Source organism: Saimiri boliviensis, chromosome 5, assembly GCF_048565385.1.
Source record: "Saimiri boliviensis isolate mSaiBol1 chromosome 5, mSaiBol1.pri, whole genome shotgun sequence".
Taxonomy (NCBI): Eukaryota; Metazoa; Chordata; class Mammalia; order Primates; family Cebidae; genus Saimiri; species Saimiri boliviensis.
In genome coordinates this window covers 90,930,356-90,943,547 of record NC_133453.1, presented here as the reverse complement: position 1 = coordinate 90,943,547, position 13,192 = coordinate 90,930,356, and the positions used below count along the sequence as shown (strand labels likewise).

The 13,192-nt window shown below is 35.0% G+C and overlaps 1 protein-coding gene across 10 annotated transcripts in view; it reads left to right on the top strand.

Annotated features, from left to right (window-relative positions):
• MBD5 (methyl-CpG binding domain protein 5) overlaps positions 1 to 13,192 on the top strand; it is a 478,342-nt gene that overhangs the window by 119,744 nt on the left and 345,406 nt on the right. For 2 of the 10 annotated variants that reach the window (XM_074399715.1, XM_074399714.1), the window contains exon 2: positions 10,054 to 10,175. The exons of the other annotated variants lie outside the window; for them this stretch is intronic. The gene's annotated coding sequence lies outside the window, so the exon portion shown is untranslated. The remainder of the gene's footprint in view (positions 1 to 10,053; positions 10,176 to 13,192) is intronic. 10 annotated transcript variants of the gene reach the window in all.

Sequence of the window (13,192 nt, the reverse complement as noted above, 5' to 3'; positions counted from 1 at the left end):
TTGACTCATGCCTGTAATCCTAGCTATTTGGAAGGCTGAGGTAGGAGGGTCACTTGAGGCCAGGAGCTCAAGTCCAGCCTGGGCAACATGGCAAGACCCCATCTCTTCAAAAAGATTAAAAAATAAGCCAGGTATGGTGGCAGGTACCTGTAGTCCTAGGTGCTACTCAGAAGGCTGAGGCAGGAAGATGATGAGCCCAGGAGTTCAAGGGTGCAGTGAGCTATGATTGTGCTACTGTGCTCCAGTCTGGGTAACAAAGAGCAAGACACTGTTTCTACAACAGATAAGCAAAAAAAATCTATATTCATTTTTTAAGAAATGAGGAAATTTGCTATATATTTAGAAAAATCATCTTAAATATTTTAAATGGTAAATAGAGTGCTATATTTTATTTATCTGGGAAAAAGTCTTACAAATTTCTAATTCCTTGATGGTTATAGATGAGTGGGATGTTATTGTCTTTTCAGCATTATGGCTTCTTCACCTAAGGGGTGTGTGTGCTTGTGTGTGTGTGCTTTTTTGAAAGCTATTCATTAATAACTACTTTGCATATAGTCAGCTTAGAGTTAAATGTTTTTGATAAATGACGTTTCCATTATTGTAAAGAGCTTTGAGGTCAGACTTGAGCTGTGATTCTGCTAATGTGACTTCTCCAAGTTTGTTTCCTTACTATTAAAATGAGAATAATTATGCTTGCTGCATAGATCTGTTACAGGCTTAAATGAGATAATCTACTGAGTATAATGCCTGGCAAATTGAAAGTGTTTAACAAGTATTCAAAACTATTGTTAGAGGATTGCAAAAAGAGAGTTTTATATGAACTGTGGTAGTTTTTAAAGATGTGGTCCTTCACATTTTTATTTTTCTAGAGACCTTCAAGTCTGCTATTGAAAAACTGAAAAAGAAATAATATATACATAGATGATTCATAAATTATCCTCTGTTGCTTTCACCTTATTGTAAACAAAAACTCTCCAGACTTTCAATAGGAATGAATCTTCAGTGAAGTATATCCATATGGCAATTCTGAAATGTAAAAATGAACTGCTTTTTTAATATTGAATAAGCATAAAAATCAAATTATGTTGCTTAAAAAGGAATCCTCATACATCTTTTCCCATCTTGCATAACATAAAAATAGCTAACTGCTTTGCTCAAATCATATTTGGAGGGTGACTAAGCATGAGACAGTTCCCAAACAAATCTTTGAGAAAGTTATGCAGGAGTGAAAGTGAAATTTCAGCTGTAATCAGTCTCTTAATCTAGGTTAGTTTAGCGAGGGTAGGCTGGTAAATTTTTAAATTCATCAATTAATCGTAGATACGGTTTTCAACATTATTTTGGATTTTGCTGAAATATTAAGAATTGCTGTGATTTCTTTTAAACCACGCCTGGTTTTGTAGGCTATAGCTACTATGTACTTTGGTCTTTATAGGCACATGCACATATAAGAATATTTATTAATTTACATAAAATGCATTAAATAGTGAAACTTTTTATCTTCAGGCTGACTTAATATTACTACACTAAAATACCTAAAAAGATTTTTTACCTAAAAATAATTGGATGACCCATATGTAACAACAGCAGTGTTTTAATTGAAAAGTGAGGATATTGATAGTACTATAACAGAATGTTAATTTTATAAAAAATGTACAGTATGTTAATTTTATTAAAAATGTACAGTTTGTGTCTCAGAACACATAATTTAGAGGGATTATGCAATCACTTTTAAAGGAAGCAAAAATATCATCTGTTGTTTCTTCGGTTCAATAGTAGTTTAATTTCTTTAAAAAGCATACATATATTTTTAGAGAAATATTTGTTTAATTTTTCTCTTGGAGTTGTTAAATGCCACTTAAGGTATGTTAAGATATTTGGCATTGCAGTTTACCTTAATAAACCTTAGAATTATAAATTATGTCATGCGAAGGAAGTTATTCTCAGTAGAATATTTAGATATGAATTTGCTCTTGTTGGTATCTAACTGCTGATTTCCATTTGTATAAACTTTCCTGATTTGAAGCTTCTGCTTTCGCTTGGTTTTATTCTTTGTTTTTCTTGTAATTTTGGTTGTCAAATGTAGAAAATGGTATGTTTAAATAAAACCATACTAGCCTGGGCACGGTGGCTCATGCCTGTAATCCCAGCACTTCGGGATGCCAAGGCGGGTGGATCACCTGAGGTCAAGAGTGCAAGACCAAGGTGGTGAAACCCCATCTCTACTAAATACAAAAAAATTAGCTGGGTATGATGGCACATGCCTGTAATCCCAGCTGCTTGGGAGGCTGAGGCAGGAGAATCACTTGAACTTGGGAGGTAGGGGTTGCAGTGAGCTGAGATTGTGCCATTGCACTCCAGCCTGGGCAATAAGAGCAAAACTCACTCTCAAAAATAAAATAAAATAAATAAAACCGTACTATTTTCAGAAGATAAAATAAGTTACATACACTAGTTTTAACTTATTTTGAAAAGTTACTGTCCAAAACTAACATTACATTAGGAAAATTTATTTGCCAGGGTAGCGAGGGCAGATATTCATGCAGCCAATTGCTGTACACTTCATAGATATTCCTAAAAGAAAATATTCATCCAGAATATTTCAAAATATGAAATGTTTTTCTGCTGATGGTCATATATCAGCCAGTCTTTGAACTAAATTTGATGTTACTTACTGCTAACCCTGCCCAGCTCTTATTTTATCTTCATGATACATAGATAGATAATTGATAGATAGGTAATAGATAGATCTACCAATAAAAAGAAATAGAGATGCAGGTATACATACACCCATATTTACATATATGCTGAAATCTTGGCATTAAAACAAGGAAAATATTTAGTACTTTCTTTTCAGTGTGTTTTTTTATAAATAGCACATAAGCTGGGCTTTGCTTTTTAACCCAATCTGAAACTTTCAATATTAAAGTGCATTATATTTCCTTTGCACGTTGATAATAGGGAAATTCTTTGCTTTGTATTCTTATATTCATTAGATAACATGTATTTCTCCACAGTCATCTGAAAAGTATGAACTAAATAAACACTCTACCAGTATGCTTTATCTCTTCTCCTAGATGAAAACTTAAGAATATGTAATTCCGTATTCCATTCTTCCCCCCAAATTAGACCTTTAGCATGATATTACATTTCTCCACCGACTTCTAACTCCTCAGCTTTGCTGACGTAGTTCAATACTTTTGGTTCTAGATTTATTAGTTTTTTTTTCCCTTACCATATGTCTCTTCTATTTTAGGAATTCTTACTTAGCTGTTATATTATGAATACCCAGTCACAATTCTTATCCACTTAGTTTTAATGTGTATATTGCAAGGCTTATTGCACTATTTTCTGGTCGTCTTCGTGTGTCTTGAGATTTCTATTCTGAGTCATATGTTGTTTGGTTCAAATACTTCTTGAGTATTTCCTCAGATGGGGTATAGAGGTAGTTTTATCTCTCGTCTTTGAAAATCCACAATTGTCTGTCTTTTAACCAGAAAGATGAATGATAACTTACTTGGTGGGGCATAGAATGCTTTGCTGACAGTTCTTTTTTCTCTGTCCTCAATATTTCAGTATCTTCCAGTTTAAGGTATTGAAGATACAAAGTAAAATGCCAGTGTGGATTATTTTTGTTCTGTAACTTGTTTTGTTTTTTGGGTATTTGAAAGATTTTCTCTTAATCTTTAGAATATAGGAATTTCACCAAAATGTGTCTGGTTGTGTGACTTGTTTTGATTAATCTACCTGACTTTAATGAGCCCTTCTATTCACAAAATTATTTAAACCAGAGAACTTTACTTGTGTTATTCCTTTCTTCCTAATCTCTATTTTTCCCCCTGAAGATTCCCCTCTCTGTATTTTGCTGCGTATTTTCAGCCGCTTCTTCCATTTGATGTTAAAGGCCAGTTATTGTAGGCTCAAGGACAACATACTTTATTAAATCTTCTATTTTTTAATTTAAAAAACATATTTTTACATTCTAGAATATGTTTTTAACGTGATCATTCTTCTGCATTGCTTGTGTTAGTTTTCTTCTGTCTTCTCCAGCAGGTTTATTCTAGGAGCCTCCTAGGTTTTAGGGCTCTACCTGTTTTTTCTCTCTTTGACTTGTGCCCCCTTGAATACATTATTATTTTCCTTTGCCTGAAAATGGCTCTGGATAGCCTTTGAGTGGTGAGGGGCCCAGGATTCCTTGCTCTGTGAGCTTTAAAAATACCATTGGTAAGCTTATTCACAACTTCTTGAGGCAGCAGGATTATTTTGGTCAAAGTTCTTCTTAGGGATGTAAAGCAACTCTGACCATCTTTGTGTCTGTTTGGAAGTCTTCCACAAACACCAACTAGACTTCCTAGGACCACATATGTAGGCAGGCACTTACCTTTCAGCAAAGGCCAAGATATCTCGGGCCCGTAAATTTTGGTCGTACCTTCTGACCCCTCAGCCGTAGCACCTCCAAACTCCCACAGTCCTAGCAGGGAACAAAATTGGCTATCTGATGCTTCCTTCTGGACTTAAATAATGTCCTATAGCCTTGCACTTGTTGTAAACTGTCTAGTCATCAGTCTATTATTCATGGTGGGGGATGGCTGGTATCAGAATTGGGAGGTTAAAGAATCAGGGACACACTCTCAGGTGACCAATTTTTCAACAAGTTAAATGGAAAGAATTTGTTTAATTTCAAAGCACAACTTTCTCAGAGAACTACAGGCTCATGGTCTTATGTGTACTCTAATTGTGATATCTTTACAGTTGAGGAGCCTGAGACAGGAACTATATTCTGTGTTTCTGTATATTCAGATTGAATGTATAATCTAGGAGATAGGCGGAAGTATGGTCATAGACAAGTTGTACATAGATGAGTTCTAAACAGAAAAGAGAAAAGTAGGAATTTTGGCTAAAAAAGAGAAATTTCAGATTTGATATTGGTTTACAAATGAGCACATTTTGCAGGTTGTGTTGTGACAGTGGTCTCTTTCCAGGTACATTTGTTGTAGTCATCACCAAAGATTTGGGATCTCTTTCCGGAAAAATCTTTGGTCATGTAGCCGTTTCTTTAATTTCTCCCTGACTTTTGAAGGCATTAGGTCAATAAAGGAGGTAAGCAGTCATTAGGTCAATAAAGTTAGTTGACTAAAATGTACAATTTCATCAGTTGCCAGTCAAGCAGTAGCTAAATTAGACAGTAGCTGGCTTTACACAGAAATCTTCCTTGGAAAATTCTTCATAAAAGAATCCTCTGTCCAGTTTATTAAATCCGATTCCTTCTTTTATTTTATTTTATTTTATTTTATTTTATTTATTTATTTATTTATTTATTTATTTATTTATTTTTGAGACAGAGTTTTACTCTTTTTGCCCAAGTGGGAGTGCAATGGTACAATCTTGGCTAACTGCAACTTCACCTCCTGGGTTCAAGTCATTCTCCCGTCTCAGCTGTCCAAGTAGCTGGGATTGCAGGCATGTGCCACCATGCCTGGCTAATCTTATATTTTTAGTAGAGACAGGGTTTCTCCATGTTGATCAGGCTGGTCTCAAACTTCTGACCTCAGGTGATCTGCCCACCTCAGCCTCCCAAAAGTGCTGCGATTACAGGCGTAAGCCACCTTGCCTGGCCCAGTTCCTTCTTAATTGAGTCTATTTATACATTATTATTAGCAACTTGCAGCTCTTCTTAATTTCCTTTATACGCCTTGCCCAAGTTCCCTAAATCTCCTGCTTGTAGCCAACAGGTCTGTTCCTCCTGATTTTCTCACTTAACACACAGTATTTCCATATCACATTTGCTAGGCTTAGTCTTCCTGAAACTTTTTTATAATGTTACTAACTACAAATTTTTCAACAATGACTAGTTCAAATTCAGTCATCATTGACCATTATTTCTATTTTATCCTGAGCTCCATCCAAATTGGGCTACTCTGCTGCTCTCTACACTATCCTTGCATTGCGCCACCTCTGTTCCTTTTCTAGTTTCTTTCCTTCTTCTGGAGCATCCTCCTTTTCCGTCTTTGCCTATTAAAATCTTACCCATCTGACCAGGCTTATTGGCTCACACCTGCAATCCAGTACTTTAGGAGGCAGGAAGATCACTTGAGGTCAGGAATTCAAGAATACCCTGGATAATATAGAGAGACCCTGTCTCAGTGATCAGTCAATCGAATCAAATTGTACACATCCATCAAGGTCCATTCTCAAACTTTACCTCATAGGATGTGATGGATGAAACTATAGTCATGTGCCACATAACAGTATTTATGGCAACAATGGACTGCAAATAGGACTGTGGTCCCATAAGATTAAAATGTTGTGATTTTACTATACCTTTTCTATGTTTAGCTATTTTAGATACACAAATACTCACCATTTTGTTAAAATTGCCTACAATGTTCAGTACAGTAACATGCTTCACAGGTTTATAGCCTACAAGTGATGGGCTATGCCATACACCCTATGTGTGTAGTAGGCTATGTCATCTGGGGTTTTTGTAAATACACTCTGGGATGTTTGCATGATGATGAAATTGCCTAACACTGCATTTCTCATAATGTATCCCTGTCATTAAGTGACACATGACAGTATTTATATATGTCAGATTACAAATCACAAATTATTTCTTAGATAAAAAAGAAACTTAAATTTTAGGTAACAACAAGGACAAAAATAACAATAATAAAATGTAGAGCCACTAGCAGTAACTACCTTTACTGATGACCTACTGTGTGAGAGATACTTGCAAAGGCCTCATACACAGTGCTGCACCAGCTGAAAAACTCATGTATTTTTGCATATCTTTATCCTTAAGATGGTCATATGAGATATTTCTATTATTCTCATGTTACAGATGTAATAAATGAGGGACATGAAAGGTATCGAAATGTGCTTATGGTCATTCAAATCCAGATAGCCTAGCCATAGATTTCAGTTTAAATTTCAATTAGAATATGGAAAAAAAATTGTATTTATCAAGGAATTTTGCTGAGATTCATTTGGAGTAAATCTTATTCTTCAAAGATAATGCATACCTAACTTTTTTTTTCATTTGAAAGTTTTATTTATTAAAATACGAATAATGATGTTTTTCCACTTCAGTTTAGAATACACTAATACAACTTGTTCCTAGTATATTTTCTCTGTGTCTTGTGATGGATGCTTTTGATATCTTATTTAACAGGAAAATACTTTACCTAATAGAGAAAATTAAGGTATGACAGAAAAGAATTGTGGAAACCATGAGTAAAGCAATACAGCCATGATTTTCAATGAAACTCATATAAACAGTTATTATAAAGAAAGAAAATGTAATAAACTAGTGTAATAAAGACCAGTATCACCAAATTCCAAAATCTCTTTTGACCTCTATAAGGGTCTGCTAACTGTATTATATGCACATAGGTAGTCAAAATGCTACTAATAATCAAACCTTTTGAGATTCTGGTACCAGGTTTGCCAATAACAGGATATAAGCAAAACTGCAAGTTTATCAAATATAAATAATTAGTACCTACCAATTTCAACCTACTAAGTCAGAAATGGAAGGCATGAGAATTTAGTAATAAGAGAATTTGTCATTTCCACTGCCAAGACTAAGGGTCCTGACAGGTCCTGACAGGTACCTCACTGTTCAGGCCAGAACTAAGAAACACGATGTTGGTTCATAGACAACACTGGTTCATAGACAACAAAATTTTTATCACTTAAAATTTTTCATTTATTTCTGGAATGTTAGTTTATGCATGCTACTCATTGTCTTTTAATAAATAAGCAACGAAAAATTTCTCAAGTTCCTGTGATTTTAAAGAAAGTTCAGTGTTTGTCAGTGACAAGTGCTACTTGATTATTATATTTGTCTGAACATTCACTTAAATCTGTTTATAGCAATCCCTTTTTTGACAAAATTTATAAATTTGGCATTTTTACTTTAAATTCAATCTCTATCAGTGACTTTCTAAAAACTGCAACTTAGAAATTGGGGTAAAAAGTGTTTTTAAAGCCCAAATGCTTCAGTTTTTATTAAAAGTCAAAGCTGTTATTCTGGAAAATACGTAACTTGTTAGAATGTAGCAGGTAACATGATGTGACTTATACTTGTATAGAAGAATATCACCTCAGGAAAGATAATGGGGAATTTTTTATTTATAGGAATCATTATGAAACACAAAATGAAGTGGGGAGATTGAGAAGATATTATACTAACCTAATTAAGAGGTAGTGTGATTTTGAGCTAGTCGAGGCAGTGAGAATGCAAAGAAAAATTTGAATGCTTGAGGTAAAGAAATTGAACATATTTGACCTGACATTTGAATGGATATTGGTAGAGAAACAGAATACTTAGATAACTCAAATCTCCAAATTTTCTGTCTGCTGAACTCCACAAGATAAATTCTTTTAGAAAGAACCGCTAAAACACTGGGGTTTGAACTTTAAAAAGTGTTTACCTTGGAAGAATGATTAAACAATTGATTTCAGTTTCAGATCAAGGCAACTATCAAATACATTTTTCTCAGGAGATGCAAATCTCAGAGAATACAGTGTTATGTTTTGTTTCTTTTTGAAAGTTAAATTCATTCTTTGTGCCGTTATTAATGCTATTTGAAAATTATTTTTATTGATTTAGAGAAATGTTTACAATTTTGAGTTTAGCAAATTTTGAAGCTATTTTTATGCCCTAATGATTATCTATAATTTATACAGTTAGAGATTGGGGTCAGAGGATGTGTTGCTCCAGAGAAAATGGTGAATTTCACCCATCACTCTTGTTCCTTTCTTCCCAGGAGGGTTTCTCCAGTTTTAAACAATAGCTACTCCTCTGCACCCATTATCTCACAACATGTTCACCAGATGTACGTGTACTGGTGCATCTCTGAACTTTGCTTTTGTCTTTTCCCTGGCCTGGTGAGCCCCAACATATCCTATTCACCTCCCAGCCTTTAAGGTCAAGCTGCTGCTCAATAGTAATGGCAGAATGAATGATTGTGACAAAACCTAAGCATCCAAATTGTAAAACTAAATGCATCACCCAAATTATCAATTAGCAAATATTATTGTTGCTTTGAAAATAATTACATTGGGGTAATTAAACTTTCAGTGCTAGAGTGGCCCTTAAAGATTATCTAATCTAATGCTTTTATTGAATAGTGGAGAAACTTGAGGCCCCAAGAAATTACAGGATTTGTCTAGATTTGAAACATTAGTAATGTCCTAGAACACAGATTCTTTTATTCCTGTTTCACTGCTCTTTTTACCACATCATATTGGAACTATTGTTTAAGTACATATAACTAAAGGCATCTTGTTTTTTAATGTTTATTGACAATGGATTTTTGCTTTGAATTTTAGAAAAATAATGCATTTTTAGCATAACCTAATTGAAAGCACCAAACACTACTAATAATTTTAGTGTTGTTTAGATATTCAAAGTTTGTAGGTTGTTTCAGACAAAAGCAGATAAAAGTATGTTATGTTGTACATTAACTTTAAATATTTTACCACTTTTTTTGGTAAGTTTATTTGCATTTTGCCATCCAATGTAAAGGGAGTTACCTAGGCACAATTCTCTCATTTAGTTAATCTCTTCAGGAAATTACTTAAATATTGTTTCTTGTTCTATAAAATAAGATAGTTGATCTGGAATGATAGCTTAAAATTCTTTGTAGCGTTATATTTATCTGAATCAGAGCTATCTCAGACTTGAATTTTAAAATACTGTTATACAAAGTACTTTTTTCCTAATACATTTTGAGATAAATAGGATGTATTTTACATGGCTAATATATTGTGAACATCTCTAGAAATCTCTTAAGTAATGTGAACTTTATTGCTGGTAGTGCTGTATTTTGGTTTTTAGTTTTTTCTTTTCTTTTTTTTTTTTTTTTTTTTTTTTTGGAGATAGGGTCTCATTCTATTGCTCAAGCTGGAGTGCAGGCAGTGGCATGATCTTGGCTCGCTGCAACCTTTGCCTCCTAAGCTCAAGCAATCCTCTCACTTCAGCCTCCTGAGTAACTGGGACTATAGGTGTATGCCACCTCGCCCAGCTAATTTTTTTATTTTTTGCAGAGACGGGGTTTCACCATCATCATGTTGCCCAGGCTGTCCTGGAACTCCTGGGCCCAAGCAATCCACCTGCCTCAGCCAACCAAACTGCTGGGATTACAGGTGTCAGCCACCGTGACCGGCTGGTAATGCATTTTAAATTCACAAATTTAAAAGTATAATCAGAATTAACTATAAAATAATGTTCACAATGTCAGACTAGGTGAATGTATTTATGAAATATCCTTGATATTGTTGTGGGTTTTGGAAAACCTACTTGAAGTACAGTTTCAGCCTGTATGGTAAAATAGAGCAAGGAAATATCAGTTTATCACTGAGACCCCTTGAAAATTCAAGCAAGATCTTCAGGTTCTTACAGTTGGAGATACTCCTACAAGTAGGCCATCTTATCTGATTAACCCCCAATAAACTCTACTAGTTGACAGGCTCTACCCACTCACTTCGTTTTGGTGCTTCATTCTCAGCATGAATAAGTGTCCAACAGTTCATTCCAGCAGTTGTCTAATAGTTGAAGGAAAGTCTGGAACATGAAACAAAACAAAACAAATAGTATAATGGAATTTGGAGGATACTGAAAATGAAAGTTGTCAGAAAATTAAAATGTAATAAGGCGCTATTTAAATTTTTAAAATTATATCCACAGGCAGAGCTTTGAAATTAAAAATATGGTAACATAAACAAAAAACAAAAGCCAGGCATGGTAGTTCACGCCTGTAGTCCCAGCTACCCAAGAGGCTGAGGCAGGAGGATCGCTTGAGCTCAGGAGTTTGAGGCTGCAGTCAGCTGTAACATGCCACCGAAGTCCAGCCTAGGTGACATAGCAAGATCTCATCTCAAAAAAAATTTTTTTAATAAAAAGAAAAAATTGAGGCTGGGCACGGTGGCTTACACCTGTAATTCCAACACTTTGGGAGGCTGAGGCAGGAAGATCTCTTGAGCCCAGGAGTTCAAGGCTGCCATGACCTGTGATTGTGCCACTGCACTCCAGCCTGGGTAACAGACTGAGACCCTGTCTCAAAAAATAATAAATAAAATGATTTTGAAACTTAAACAGGCTGGAAGAAAAACTGTGGAGAACTCCTAGAAAAATAGGACAAAAAAAAAATCAAAGAGATAAAAAGGCAGACAAAACCATGAGACTAAAGGCTTAGAAGGCCTATCGTATTGCAAATAGGAGTCTCACAAAAGAAGAACCAAAAAAGTAGAGTGAATGAGACATTATCAAAGAAAGAATATGTTAAACTTTCTCAGAACTGAAGAATATGAGTCTGTACATTGAAAAAGACCACAGAAATATCCAGCACTATAAATAAAAAATACCCATATTCAGGAAAATGATCACAAAATTTCAGCATAATAGAGATAAAGAGAAGATTGTGAGGCACTTTCTAAGGGCAAGGAATGTGAATGGTTCACATTCAGAGTAGTAGAATGGCATTGAACTCCTCAAATAATTTAAATTATGGAATAGTCTCCAAAATTGTAAGGGAAACAAATTTTATTACATAGAATTTTATATCCAGCCAAATCAAGTGTGATGACAGACTAGAGAGAATATTACCCTCACACCCAAAAATACTTTCCATGGGCTGTTTCTTGGGAAACAACTAGAGAATGTGATTCATCTAGATGAACAAGTGAATCAAGAAAGAGAAACACATAGACAAATGAAAACAGAGTCCTATCCAGGAAAGCAGCAAAGAAAAGTACCAGTGTGGCTGTTACTCAGCAAACTAAGAACAAAACCAAGTTTAAATTGTACCCTATAAACAGAGCCTTCAGGAAGGAGCTGTCCAGGAAAGAAAGGTAATTGATATGTTTGAACATGTGAAAAAAAAATTGATACCCAGGTAGCAGTGGTGTCAGAAGAGTATATAAAAATTCTACAGGCCGGTCGCGGTGGCTCAAGCCTGTAATCCCAGCACTTTGGGAGGCCGAGGCGGATGGATAATGAGGTCAAGAGATCGAGACCATCCTGGTCAATATGGTGAAACCCCGTCTCTACTAAAAATACAAAAAAAGTGGCTGGGCATGGTGGCACATGCCTGTAATCCGAGCTACTAAGGAGGCTGAGGCAGGAGAATTGCCTGAACCCAGGAGGCGGAGGTTGCGGTGAGCCGAGATCGCGCCATTGCACTCCAGCCTGGGTAACAAGAGCGAAACTCCGTCTCAAAAAAAAAAAATTTTTTACTAAGTGCATATAAAACTAAGTGCTTGAAAAAATCATGGAATTAGTAAGTTCAGGAGAAATAATAGCCATGTTCCTAGTTCACTTCAGGGACTATAATATTTATAAGTCATGATAATATAGACATTGGCCACACATGTAACCCAAAATTACAACATTACTTTGACATTAGAGATGGACAGAAATGCAATTATAGGGATGCAGAAGAGCTAAGTCTTCATACATAATGAGAAGTCAACCAATAGTATTTAAAATTGTTAAGGGAAGAAGTAGAAGTACAATAAATCCTCACTTAATATCCTTGATAGGTTCTTGGAAAGTGCAACTTTGAACAACCTACAGCAGGTCCTCAAATAACATCCTTTCAGTTGGTTTCATTATACCTGGTTTTGCTTAAAGTTGCATTTTCCAAGTATCTATTGACAATGTTAAGTGAAGACTTACTGTATCAGAATATCATTTAGAAATAAAGAGGCTAATCCCAGTGGAAAAAAGACAGAAGAGTTGAGGATATTTGTCTCTGGAGACAGAGAGAGCTCTTAGAGGGAAAGGTGGCAGAGGAATGCTGTTTTTACTATGAGTCTATTAATATTATTTTACTTGATACACTGTATGCATTGTATTATCATGATAGAAATAAAATCAATTCTAAAAATACAGTATCCCACCTGTGAAAATAATTGTATATTAATATGACACTGCAGAACATTTAACAACAACAATAGACACTTTAATGAATGCCTATTTTATTTTGGTTATCTAGTTTATTGACCTATGGTTGTTTATAGTAAGTTCTTAATCTTATTGTAGATATCTTATATATGATAGGTTTGTTTTTTCTTGCTACTTACAAGATTATCTCTTTGTCTTTGCCATTTGTTTCATTTTTTTGAGACAGGGTCTTGCTCTGTTGCCCAGGCTGAGGCACATGTCATGTTATGGCTCACTGCAGCC